Source organism: Marmota flaviventris, chromosome 1, assembly GCF_047511675.1.
Source record: "Marmota flaviventris isolate mMarFla1 chromosome 1, mMarFla1.hap1, whole genome shotgun sequence".
Lineage (NCBI taxonomy): Eukaryota > Metazoa > Chordata > Mammalia > Rodentia > Sciuridae > Marmota > Marmota flaviventris.
This window is the reverse complement of record NC_092498.1, coordinates 174908144-174922335: the sequence shown is the minus strand read 5'-3', so window position 1 is coordinate 174922335 and position 14192 is coordinate 174908144.

Sequence of the window (14192 nt, the reverse complement as noted above, 5' to 3'; positions counted from 1 at the left end):
GTTTCTCCAGTGTTTTTAGCATGAGTGAATGATGGATTTTATTGAAGGCTTTTTCTGCATCTATTGAGATGATCATGTGATTTTTGTCCTTTATTCTATTTAAAAAATTTTTAAATTCTAATTATTTATACATGACAGTAGAATACATTTATGCACTTTGATATATCGTACATAAATGGAATATAATCTCTCATCTTTCTGATTTTACACGTTGTAGGTGACATGGAGTTTCTTAATTCTATTTATGTGATGAATTATACTTATTAATTTACATGTTGAACCACCTTGAGTCTCTATAATGAAAACAACTTGATCACGAGGTACAATTTTCTTAATTTGTTGAAGACATTTTGCTAATGTTTTACTAAGAATTTTTGGATCTGTGCTCATCAACAGTATTGGTTCCTAGTTTTTTCTCCTTACTGTGTCCTCATCTGATTTGGGTATAAGGCTGATACTGGCTTCATACAATAAATTTGGAAGTGTTCCTCTTGATTCCATTTCATGGGGTAATTTGAGAATAATATTAGTTCTTCTTTAAAGGTTTGATAGAGTTTGGATGAGAATTCATCTGATCCTGGGCTTTATTTGTTGGAAAGCTCTTTATTAATGCTTTAATCTCGATGCTTGTTATTGATCTGTTCAGGTATCCTCTTAGTTCAATTTTGGTAGGTCAGATGTATCTGAGAATTTCTCCATTTCTTCTAGATTTTCCAATTATTGGAATATAAATTTTCAAAGTAGTCCTAATCTTCCTCTTCTCTTGGTGATGCATGTTTTAGTATCTCCTTTTTCATAGATAAAATTTTAAAATTTGGGTCTTTTCTCTCTCTCTTTAGTTGTTTGACTGAGGAATATGTATCTTGTTTATCTATTCAAAGTTCCAACTCTTTGTTATGATGATCTTTCATATTGTTCTTTTATTCTCTGTTTCATAATTTCTGCTCTGATCTTAACTATTTCCTTCCTTCTAATGGGTTGTGTATTTATTTCATTCTAATTTTCTAAAACCTTGAAATGCATCATTAGGCTGTTTGAATTTTTTTTTAATATAGGCACTCAAGATTTTCCTCTTATAACTACCTTTGTAGTGTCCCAGAGATTCTGGTATGATTTCTTTCTATTCCCCATACTTCTAAGAATTTTTAAATTTCTCCCCTCATTTGTTCTATGACCATTCACCATTCAAAAATGTATTCTTCAAACTCCATGTGTGTATTCTCTCTGTAGTATATTTTTGCTTTTTATGTCAAATTTCATTTCATTTATCTACTGATAAAGTACAAAGTGTTACATCAAAATTTTTTTGTATTTTCTAAGACTTGCTTTTTGGCCTACAATATGATCTATTTTGAAGAAAGTTCCTTTAGCAGATGCAAAGAAAGATGTTCAGCAACAGCTCTTAATGTGCAATGAAATATTCTGTGGATGTCTGTGAGGTCAATTTTATTTATAGTATTTTTTTAGATTTGAAGTGTCTGTTGATATTATGTTTGGATGACCTATGTTTTGGTGAGAGAGGTATGTTTAAATCACCTAGTATTTTTGTATTGGGATCTACCTCTCCTTTATGTGGAATAGTATTTACTTCATGTAATCAGATATACTAATATTAGGGGCATAAATATTTATTATCATTGTATCGTCTTCCCTTTCTATTTTGAAGTGAACTTCTTTGTCTCCTTTGATTGATTTTGGCTTGAAGTCTGCTTTGTCAAATGTGAGAGCAGTTGTCTCTTATTGGGTTTATACTCTATTTATTGGTAAATCATTTTTTCATCCTTCTACTTTAGTCATGGATGTATTTGCCTGTGAGGTGTCTTTTGCAAACCACAAATAACTAGATTTTGATTTTTAATCCAATCTGACAATCTATATCTTTTAATTGAGAGTTGAGACCATTTACATTCAATGTTACTACATTGTTGTTTTATGTGGAGTGTTTAATTTGATTCTAATTCTCATTTGTTTAGCTACTTTTCTAATGAGATCATCCATTTAGGAGATCTGAAGTTTGTATTTAACTTCTGTGGTATTTCTTTGGGTACTTTCTGTAGTGCTATCTTAATAACTCTGAATTCTTTTTGTTTTTGCTTATCATTGAAGGGTTTTTTTAATATCTTCTTGATTCTGGAGGATAGCTTTGTTGAGTATAGCAATCTTGGTTAGTAAGGATTTTCTTTTAGGACTTGGAATATATCTTTCCAAGTGCTGCTGGCTTTTCGAGTCTCTGCAGATAAATCAGAAGTTATTCTGATCAGCTTCCTTCTAAAATATAACCTGTTTTTCTTGAGTATTTAAACATTTTATCCATATTCTTAACATTAAGCATCTTCATTTTCAGGTATTGTGGAGAGGTTCTTTTTTTTTTTTTTAATGGGGTTCTGAATAGCTCCTGTATCTTTATATCCACCTCATTCCCAAGGTTTGGAAAACTTTTTATTTCACTGAAGACTTATCCATTCCCTTATGTTGTATCTCATGTCCCTCTTTGATGCCAATGATTCTTAGGTGTGGTCTCTTAATGTTGTCCTAGATTTATTGTACGTTCCTTATATGGTTTCTTAACTTCTTTATTAAGGTTTCAAGTTTGTATATTTTGTCTTCAGTGCCTTAGATTCTGCCTTCTATGTGATTTAATCTGTGGGTGAAATTTTCAACTGAATTTTTAATTTGATTTATTTCCTCTTTTATTTCCAGCATTTCAGTTTGGGTCTTTTTCAGAATCTCTCTTTATGAAAATGCTCTTTCGTATCCTGCATATTCTCCCTTAGTTAAATTCCTTAGATCTTCTTTTAGTTTGTTGATCACTTTAACCATCAACTTTCTGAATTCCTTTTCTGGTGTTTCCTATACTTCAGGGTCTATGAGTTCACTTATTAGAGTATATTGTGAACTTTCGGGGGCACGTCACTCCTTTGCTTTGTCATATCACTCTATTTCTACATTGATTTTTGCACATCTGCTGGAATGATGATCTCTTCTGTTAAACCAGGGAATTTTTCATGCACTTCTCTCTCTTTGCTAAGTGCCTCTGGCTTGCTGCATATCTAACTGTTGGTCCTCCCACTCAGTGTGATCCTGCTGCTCTGTTCTGTCTCTAGCATTGCTTTGGGAGAATATAATAACCTCCAGTAACTGCAGCCACTTCAGAACAAAGCCATCTACTAACAAACCTTTAAAACTTACAGAAAATTGTCTCCACCAGTCCACTAATTCAAGTGGAAAATGGGAGTAATTTTCCGGAATAGGCTGAGAAATTAGGTATTAAAGAAAATAAGATTACTATTAAGCTATGCAGGGTATGAAAAGGAAAAGAGAAAGAAAGAATGAGGTCAAAAGAAAAAATGGGGGAGAGGAAGATGGATAAAGGAGCAGAGAGAGAGATTCTTAGGAAATTCTTAGAAGAGGGATATAAACATAATCAAAGAGACAAAGGACATGATAATTCCAATTAATGCATTAAAACACTGAAAGAAATACTTTAAATTGGAGAAAGGAATGCAATATCAAATAAGGGAAAATCAATATGAAGATATCTGTCAAATGAAAAGCAGTTTTATGTTGTTTCATGCTGAGCTATTTGAGATGGGGAGACTTATTAGGTCTTTCTGATTTGGATTTTCTAAGGTTTGGGGGGTTTGGTGTATTCCCACTGTGCTCTGTCTTACCCAGAGTTTCTCTTGAGGTGGAGATGGCAGTCTCACCAGCACACCTCTGATACAGTTCTAGGATGCTCCCTCCATTCTTTGGTTTGTGAGGGTACCTCTTAACTTTCTGGTAAGTCAGACGAGAGAACTCTTTTTATGACTTAGCAGCCAAGTTTCTCCCTGACTGGAGATACAATCTAGTATGCTCACCTGTAGAAATCCTTCATGTGCCCAAAGCTATAACAATAGCTGTGAGCTTACCTGTGTAGGTTTAGGAGGTTACAGAATATGGCAGCCTAAGGCAGAGGTACACTCCAGCTGTAGGTGCTGGGTGGCTCCTAAGAGGTTCCAGATGGCTTCCGCCACCGCCTTGGCATGTGCACATGCTTGGTGACAGCTGGTGGCTTTGAGTTCCATATCCGCAGGCCCTCTGAAGTATGTATGGCACTCTTGATTACCGAGGCCTCTGCCTTGGCTGCTGCAGATCACAGGGTTTCTGCCAGATGCTGGGGTTTCTGTCAGGAGCCCCATGTCTGTGCACTATCTGGAGTGACCCATGGCTGTGGAGCCTGCGTCTGCAGGACCTTGGGGTGATGCAGGTGCTGCTGGGGCACAGGGATGTTTCTGCAGCTGTTGGGGCTCATGCTGCTTCCCCGGGGTGCCATACTCCCTGAGAGTGACTGGCTCTCTGTGCCACTCCACTCCCTTGTCAGTGGTCGTGGAGGATTTTGACAACTTCACAGAGCAGTGAACCCTCTGCGTGGATTACTGGAACCATTCTGGTCAGAGGCGTGTTCTATGATAGTATTTGCTGCTCTCTGTAGTTGGGAAGAAGTTGTGTAGATGTCATTGCTTTCAGGAAGGCAGGCTTAGGTATGTCTTTACAAGGTGGCTGCCTGGCACTGTTTTCCACCAGCAATTTCAGATGATGTGTGCATTTCTCCCCTGCTAAGTGACTTTGCAGCCCTTGTCCTGGCTTAACTGGGTCTGATTTTCTTTTCTACTGATTTTAAGGAAGGAATCTTGCCAGCTTGCCTCTCCCTCTTTCTCCCTCTGTCACCCCTCTCCCTGACCTGCCCTGATCACCCGATTCAGGCCTCATGAATTATTTCCTGTTTATTGTTCTAGTAACCAGAGTTTCTTGGACCTTCCAAGTCTCATCCTGTCCAGGATTGGGTCTTTGTGCATCCCCTGTGTTACCCACCTTGCGGATCAACTGTTCTCTCACTGCTGAACTCTCAGTCCAGATTTGTTGTAAAGACAACAAAAAGAGAAGCAAGCAAGGTGCAGGGGAAATGTAAAAGGGGCTGCTCCTCCGAGCTGTCAGCTTTATTTATATCCATAGGTTACATTAGGTCATTGGCATCATCAGAACATATTGCTCATTGTATAAAGTGACTGTAACATGGGCAGGGTTAGGTGCAGTGACATATTGGTGTTGTCTAAGAGAGTTCCTTTATTCCCAGAAGCTGAATGTCTGAGATTAAGGTCAAGGCTGATAAAACTCTAACACAGAGCCTCCTCACAAAGGACATTACCATAGCAGCTAGGGATTGAGCATGTATTAGTCATCTTACTAGTTCTAGGGAGAAACTGTAGAATATTCCAAGTCTGGAAAACAGGGCGCCTGTTCACCCTGGGGGAGTTTGCTCACCAGAGGAACACTGCCTTGTACATTTCCACAGCCAGAATCCTTACAATTTGCTGCCTAGTTCCACTCCACAATCTCAAGAAGTCTTCAACAGTGATAGAATTTCACAATAAATCCTTTGTTTTTCTTTCCTTGAGGGGAAATGGATTCAAATAAACTCAGAGTAATAACACCCAGCATGCGTTGATGTGTACACTTTGGAATATAATCTTTCTCTATCAATACATTAGCACTCTGTTTTTCTCAGTTTCACTTTTTAAAGTTTCCATTATATGCAGTCAACCAAGGTATGAAACTATGACATTAAAAATTCCAGAAGTAAGCAATTCAGGATTTTTAAAACTGCGTGCCATTCTGGGCAATGTGATGGAATCCTATGCTGTCCTGGTCTGTCCTTTCCAGGACATGATCATCACTTTGTCTAGCGTATCCACACTGTATACACTACCTTCCCAGTAATCAGTTAGTAACATGTCAGTTATCAGATCAACTATTGACGAATTGCAATGCTTGTATTCTATAACCCTTATTTTACTATAACAACACCTATTTTATTTATTTTACTGTTATAATTGTCCCCCACACAAGAACAGTGACACTAGCAATTTAGATATGCCAATTAGAAGCTCTAAATTGCTTGAAGTGAGAAGGTGAAAGAACAATAGGATATTTTAAAATAGATATTTTCATACAATGTATATTTATAATTGTTTTATTTTATCATTATTTATTTCTAACTGTGAAAAATGTATAAATTAAACTTTATCATAGGTGGGTATAACTAGGAGAAAACAGAGTGTCAAAGGTCAATACTCTCTGAGGTCTCAGGAATCCACTGGGCATCTTAGAAGAGAGCCCCCATTAATAATGTGAAACCACTGTACCTCTCTCATAGATAAAAGGTTGCAGTTTTCTAACTAAAAACATCAAGCAGAAACACAGCCCCTAGAGAAAACTGAGGGTGTCCAGGCAAGTTCTAACTGGAAAATGTGAATAGCTGCTTTCTTATCACTCAGAGTTAGCCATAGTTAATTTCCTGATGTTTATTTGCAGTTTTTAAAAATAGGGATTAGTTTTTTTTTTTTTTTTTTTTTTTACATAACACACTGAAAGCATTTTGGAAGAGATTGTCTTATGTCTTGACTGTGATGTTGTTCACCCATATCTACACTGGTGACACAATGGCCCAGAACTCAATGTGTGCGTGTGTGTGCACGCGTGCGCACATACACACACACACACGCACACACATGCACACACACACACACACACAAATAAGTCCATGTAAAAATGGTGAAATCCAGATAAGGTTAGTGTATTGTATTCACATCAACATGCTGGCTTTGATATTGCCCTAGTACACTGCAAGATGTTACCACTGAAGAAAACTAGAAAAATAGGCTGCCCGGTATCTTTCAATACTGTTTCCCCAAGCTACTTAAATCTACAATTAATTACAAAATTAAAAGTTTAAAAATAACACATACAACATCCTTCCTCATCAACAAACATTGTTATAAAGTATCATGTTCAATAGCTGCCTAATTTATCATTGTATGGAATGATTATATAGTAAATGCCCTCTGAGGATCTCAGAGACAAGGAAAAACTGCTCATTGCAGTTATTAATCTAAATTATGAGTGTATCCAACCAGAGAAGATCCTCCTGATCACCTCCTTCTAACACATCACTTTACAGAAGGGGGAAATTGAGGCTCACAGAGGCAAAATGCCTTGTTCAAGTTCAGAAAAGCAGTCAATGGAAAACCTTGACTTAGAACCTTCATCTCTAGACACACAGCCTGGTTGTGCCAGCTCCAGAGAGCCCAAAAGCTGAGTTCAGGGATTGACAGAATAACATGCAGCCACCTCATGTGGTTAATTAGCTTACTACATAACGACATGGAAAGAGCAAAAATATACTGCAACATTTAGCAGAAAGGTGAGGGGTGATTGCATGAAAATCAAGTTTAGCAGAAAGGCATGACTACTGCAGGAGTGTCCCTCAAAGGTAAAGTGTCACTCATCATAGACGAGTGAAAGATCATGAATGGGGCCCAAGAGAGTGGGCAAGGAGTACAGAAAACCTGAATGACAGCAACTACCCACTTCCAATTAATGGGCCCCAAATGAGAATGCAAGTCACATGGCCACCAGGGAAGGTAGGCCTTCATGTAAAAACAGTACCTTTTAAAAGGTTCTATTCAAGTCCTTCAAAACAAAGAAGTATGTAAGACAAACAAAACCGGTTTGTGGATTGAACCAATGTATGCCCTATATGAGGGACAAGTCTGTGACCAATAAAGAATGATCCAGTCTATGCTATTGAAAGTGTATCTGTCCATATTTTTATTGGTGCACTGTAGTTGGTCATAATGGTGGGACTCATTGGTACATATCTGTACCTACACATGAGGTACCAACATGATTTTGGCAATATTATCCCTCAGTATTTACTCCTTCCCTCCCCTCCTTTCTTGCCCTTGTCCCTTTACTCTACACCACTGATATCCCTTTGATTTTCATGCAATCACCTCTCACCTTTTTATTCCTTTTGCCTCCCTAGGTTCCACATATGAGAGAAAACATATGACCTTTGGCCTTCTGATTTTCTCATTTTACTTAACATAGTGTTCTCAAGTTCCATCTATTTGCCTGCAAATAACGTAATTTTGTTCTTCATGATGGGCTGAATAAAACTCTGTGGTATGTAAGTACCACAATTTTTTTATCCATTCATCTACTGACGGATGCCTAGTCTGGTTCCACAAAAAAGGTAATTATACTTCACCCATCAGGGATGTTACTCCAGACTCAAATTTAAAACTGATGATACCAGGAAGTAGAACTGCTCTGACATCTTCCCTGGAAATTCCGGCAACCTTAGTAGCTACTGCCACTTCCTGGAGACCTCCCGATGTGACAGAGGGGAGGCAGTGTTCAGTGGTACACGCTTCTTGGTCCATAGAGAAGCACTATATATGGTCCCAGGAGGGACAATGGCAGTACCTTCATGAGATGAGTTCTGCAGCCTGTGACTTTGAACATTGTTCCTGAGTGTTTCAGTAGCATTTATTCAATTATAATTCTGCTATAAATGAGCCAGAATTTTTTATGTTATCTATAATTGCAAATCCTGATCAATACAATGGGAGTGGGGTGATGTATATTGATGTGTCTGTAGTAGCTGTATTTTAACACCAATTTGTATTCATTGAACAAAGAAATGCTCAAGTATTTGGTCTTCAGATAGAGGGTCCTTGAAGAAGTATAATCTTTTAATGAATGATTCATCCCCTATCTATTTGCTCCCTCAAACACACCCTACACTTTTTTTTAAAGAACTGAATTCTGTGAGGACTGGGGCTGGGTGGCATTTGGGTGCGGGGTCTGCGAGGACCTGATTCTAAGGTGACTTCTTCACTCCCGTCCCTCATCTTGGGGATCTTGGTATCCTTCTGTCCAGATGCTTTGCAGACTCCAGAGCCTTTCTGTGGGTCTCAATACCCTCAATTTTTATTTTTGCTAATTCTTCCCCCTGAAACGCCTTTCCTCCTTCCCACTTATGAAAATCCTACCGCCCTCTTGGTCCAACTTAAATAATTCCAAGATTTCTAAGTTTGGAAATGCTCATTAGCATTCTGCTCCAAGGTGTTAGTTATCTTTTTCATCGCTGTGACCAAAAGACTTGACCAGAACAACTTAGAGGAAGAGAACTTTATTTTGGCTCATGGTTTCAGAGGTTCAGTCCATGGCTGGCTGACCCTATAGCTCTGTGCCCTACATCATGGTGGAAGGGCATGGAGGAGGAAAACTGCTCAGGAAATGGTAGCTCAGGAACAGAGAAAGAGTTTCACCCACCAGAGACAAAACCTGAACCCCAAAGTCATGTCCCTGTGACCTCCTTCCTCCAGCCAGATCCCACCTTCCCACAGTTACCACCCAGTTAATCTGTATCAGTGGGTTAATCAAATGATTGGGTTACAATTCTCATAATTGGGTGTTTTCACCTCTGAACAGTTTTTCATTATATCATGAGCTTTTGGGGGACACCTCCTATCTTAACCATAACACATTACCCCCATCATTACCCTTCCATACAGATTTTATTTGGCTCCAAAAGCAGAGGTACCTGGGAACAGAAGGTGTAGGGAGGAGACCAGATGAGGAGACAGACATCCCTGACCCCTTTGCCCACTAATGTTCTTGTGTTTACCAGCCTGTCTTCCCTCTCTGGAGGATGAGCCACGAGTTTGCATTCCTGCCTCCACAACATCTGGGAGAGTTCTAGAATATACCAGACCCTCCAGGAAGGCTTGTTGAATAAGCAATTCCAGGGGTGGAAATTAAAGATGTCTGCTCACTGACACATCAGCATTTTTGTTCTGTGTTTATTTTTATACCCTCAACCAGTCAATCAATTAGATGAATCTGTGCATGATCACAACACCACTTAAGCAGTTGGGTGGTTTCCAGGTATATACCATTGACATGCAACTCCCCTGTCCTCCCCCAGGGCGGGACTCACACTGATCCAGGTTCTCCGGCTGACAGGCTCTTCAAGGAGAGAGCTGTATGGTTCGCTCCATAGGCAGTAGTGAGAAGGGCCCTAGGGCCTTTATTTGGAGGCCTAAATGCTGTTCGGTGTTCCTCCTGAAGAGATGCTAAAGGTGACCACAGTCCCTGGGAGCTGAGAGTCTGTGGCTCAAAGTCTGGGAAAAAAAATCTCAGAAAAGTTGACATCTGAAAGGAAGTGCAAAGTCTGCAAATCTCATTTCATACTACCTAGAAGGCAAAGGGAGGATCCCACGTTGGGCTGGAATGGCTTTGAGGAGGAATCCGAGGCTCTGGCAGCAACAGGGGTACATGCCCGCCATGCCAGCACATCAGAGCTAAATGGAACTTGGATGGTCACACCGAACCTCTCATTCCACAGATGAGCAAGCTAAGGACAGAAGAGAGCAGAACAGAACTCTGCAATAAGACCCAGCACTGACACATTCCCAGGCACAAATGTCTGTCAATGCATGGGAATCTTATTGCCCCTAGAGAATTGTACAACTCGACTCTCAGACCTTTGGTGATGGCAGGTGCTGTTGATCCAGGAACTCAGACACTACAAATGTCCAGTGGCTTGACTTGAAAAAAGTCTGATCAGCTCTCCTAAGAAAAAAATCATTCTGCCTGAAGCGCTCAATTTCCACATATTATGTTTCATCCAGCTTTCTTAATCCACCTTTAGTGGAAGGATATCCATTCGCACATTCATATTGATCAAAACTCAGAACTTGAATGAAGCAGACATATTTTAGTTTATAAGTTCAAGTCAAAGATATGCATTCTCTCAGAAATACTGTTCTCCTCTAGGGAGGCTACAGCACCCCTACACTCTGGGATGCTTGCATCATATCACAGTTCATTGGACCAGGGATGGTACCTAACTCAAGCTGGACCAATCAGATCGCCTTTATGAATTTTGAAATATGAGGAACTTAGGGAGTTTGCCAGGCATCTGAGGTGGTTTCTGACATGGAAGGAAATACTCCAGAAAGTTATAAGGAAGGGTTTTCCCTGAATATGCAAAAGCCAAAAAAAAAAAAAAAAAAAAGCCAGTTGAAAGGAGATAATGGGATAATGATGGGGGGGGGGGGTCCTAAAGACCAGAAGAAGGAGAAATTGGCAGACCAGAGAAAAAGGAATAAGAGTGTTATGGTTTGGATGTGAGGTGTCCCCCCAAAAGCTCACGGGTGAGACAGTGCAGGAAGGTCCAGAGGAGACATGACTGGGTTGTGAGAGCCTTAACCCAACCAGTGAATGGACCCCTGATGGGATTAACTGGGTGGTGGCTGGAGGCAGGTGGGTGTGGCTGGAGGAGGGGGCATTGGGGGCGTGGCTTTGGGGTCTCTATTTGTCTCTGGAGAGTGGAGTCTCTCTCTGCTTCCTGATCACCATGTGAGCTGCTTCCCTCCACCACACTCTTCCTCCATGATGTCCTGCCTCCCCTGGATCCCTGAGGGATGGAGCCTGCTGTCTATGGACTGAGACCTCTGAAACCAAGAGCCCCTAAATAAACTTGTCCTCCTTTACAATTGTTGTGGTCAGGTCTTTTAGTCACAGGAGTGAAAAGGTTGACTGAAACAGAAAGAAACAAAGGAGAAAGGGTGAGAAGCAAGTATAAACGAAGGGCTGGGGACCGGGAGAGAGATGATGACAAGGGGTGGGGGGAGAGGGAGGCGATCAAAGACTGTCTGAATTTCACATTTCTGTTTCAAATCCCTTGAGAGGCCCAGCTGCTTTGGATTCTATGGATGACACAATGTTCTTCCAATATTTCCCCCTCTTGTAATGTGAGCTTTTGCTGTTTTCTGCTAATTGCTACTAGAAGTTTAAACTATAAACAGCTTGGCACTTCAAAAAGCAGCGCTGGTTAAAAAAAAAATGGAGAAAGAACGTCCCTCGTAAAGTGACGCATTCTGGATTTCAACACATTTGGAGATCACTGTGGTCTCTCCATATCCCTTTATACACAAGCTAATTATTTTAGTTAACAAAACCTTCACCATCAAAAGAAATTTAACTTGGCTTCTTGACAGGGAGCATCCACTAAAAATTCTTTAGGCAGAACCCTGGGATGGGTGGAACAAGTTCACGCATCCAGGCTGTTAGGAACTAGAACAGAGATGGCCAAAGAAACTGTGGGCTTAGTTGACATATGAGCCAGAGGGGCTGAGTCTGGCCTGGAAAAGTGCCTTTGGAAACTGGGGCAGCAGAGAGTGGCACTCAGTCAGGTGGGAGCAAAGGAATGAAGATTGACAGGTGGTATCAGCGCTGTCCATGGTACATGACATCCCCTTGCCATACCATGCTTTGTTTAATTACTTCTTTCTTCTGGCTCCAGGGTCTTATCCTGCCCACCCTGGGCAAATCGGATCATTCCTTCCCTGTCACCTTCTCCATTACTTTTGGCACTGATACCTGTTACCTGCTGGGCACCTTTCTAGGTATTGGAAACAGCAATAAGCCAAAAGCATTGTCTCACTGGCATTTTCAAATTGCTTTGAGAGACAGACAATAGACACATAAGCAAATACATGCTTTTCACTTATGATAAGTACTGTGAAAAAAATCATGCTGTGTAGCTCAGGATGGAAGAGGAGGGAGAGGGTCTTATTCTGGTGGTTTCACATATAAGATCTGATTATCTCAAGGTCCATTCACCCAGCCGAGAGTTCTGAGAGGTATCTTTGCCTGGCACGTGGCAAGTGCTGGATAAGTTGGTATCAGAACCACAAATTTCAGGGTTTCACAGTCAAAGAAAGCTCTCCTAGCTTTAACAGAGAGCAGGTGGACTAGAGAGTTAACCAATTACCCAGAAAATGACTGAAAATTATTGTGTTCTCTGAAAAAATGTAAGTATCATATTTTCCCCTGACTTTCACCCAGGAATGTAATTAACCGGAAAGCTCTCGGTATGGGTAGGTACCAGACGTCAATATTCCATTTCTCAGTTTCACAAATAGCCGTGTAGGCCCAACCCCCTCCCCCATTCCATTTTTCACTGGTTTCAATTATTTAATGCCAGGCTCTCCCATCCAAAGTGTACGGCTTATTATCTGTGTTCCTCACATTATTTTTCTAGACACCAGTACAGCTAAGTTGTAATTTCCAATTCAGTGCACTGGGGTTTGTTATATGGCTTCCATTTCCAAATACTGGTTAATTTGACTATGGGGAATCTTGGGGGGCTGAGTTACTTGGCTGGAATAGGGTGCATTTTGTTGAGCAAAGCATAGTCAACTCATTTCTGATTATAGGCAGGAGGTGGGAGGCAGAATCCATGATCAGTAAGTTGGAGAATAGCATTGCAGAAGGCAGGTCCTTAAAATCTAGAGGTCAGCAAAGGACATAGGTTTGGGAACCCATTGGAGATTGGTTTGAATTTCAGTTCTGCAATTTATTATTTAGGTAGTTTTGGATAAAGCAATCCCAGTTTCCTCCTGAAAAAGAAAATGCTTGTTTTGCAAAGTTGCTGCAATAATCAAACTCAGAGTCCGTAAAACACCTTGTAGAGTATCTGACACATAGTAGGCACCTACAGAACAAAGTCATTAAGACCTTGACCAAAGTAGTCATCGATGTTAGAAGGAAATTTGAGTTCAATAGACTTTCCCTGTAGATCAATTACTTCAAAACTCTCTGGCCATAACTATGGCATCACTATTTTTATGGTTTGCATCATGGTAGAGATTTGGTTTCAAGAACACAAGTGGGAGCCCGGGTTTGAAACCTGTGTAACTCTTCTAGTTGTATGACCTTGGTGGGCACCTTCAACTTACAGTGACTCCTTCATCTATAAAATGCAAATTGTCCCAAATACGTAAGATTAGTACAAGGGTAATTTGAGAAAATTTTCTTTTAAATTGATCTGTTCTTAAACTTAGATACACTCTTTTTGTTTTTGTTTTGGTACTAGGGATTGAACCCAGGGGTGCTTAACCACTGAGCCACATCCCCAGCCCCCCCCCTCTTTTTTTTTTTTTTTTTTTTTTGCATTTTATTTAGAGATAGGGTCTCTCTGAGTTGCTTAGGGCCTCGCTAATTTGCTGAGGCTGGCTTTGAACTCGCAATCCACCTTCCTCAGCCTCCAGAGCCACTGGGATTATAGGCATGTGCCATGGCTCCCAGCCGATATATTCATTTTTAAAGGAGATTTTATATGTCTGTAACCAGAAAGCACTAAGCATTAAAAAGAAGCACACAACAAAATCTAAGCAGTGTTATGGGAAGATGAGGTACACACGATTGCCTGTTGGAACCCTGTGTCCCTTTGTTGAAAGGAAATTTTGCAAGTGCTGTAGAAGGGTTCAAGTCAATCCTGCACTAGACTGAGA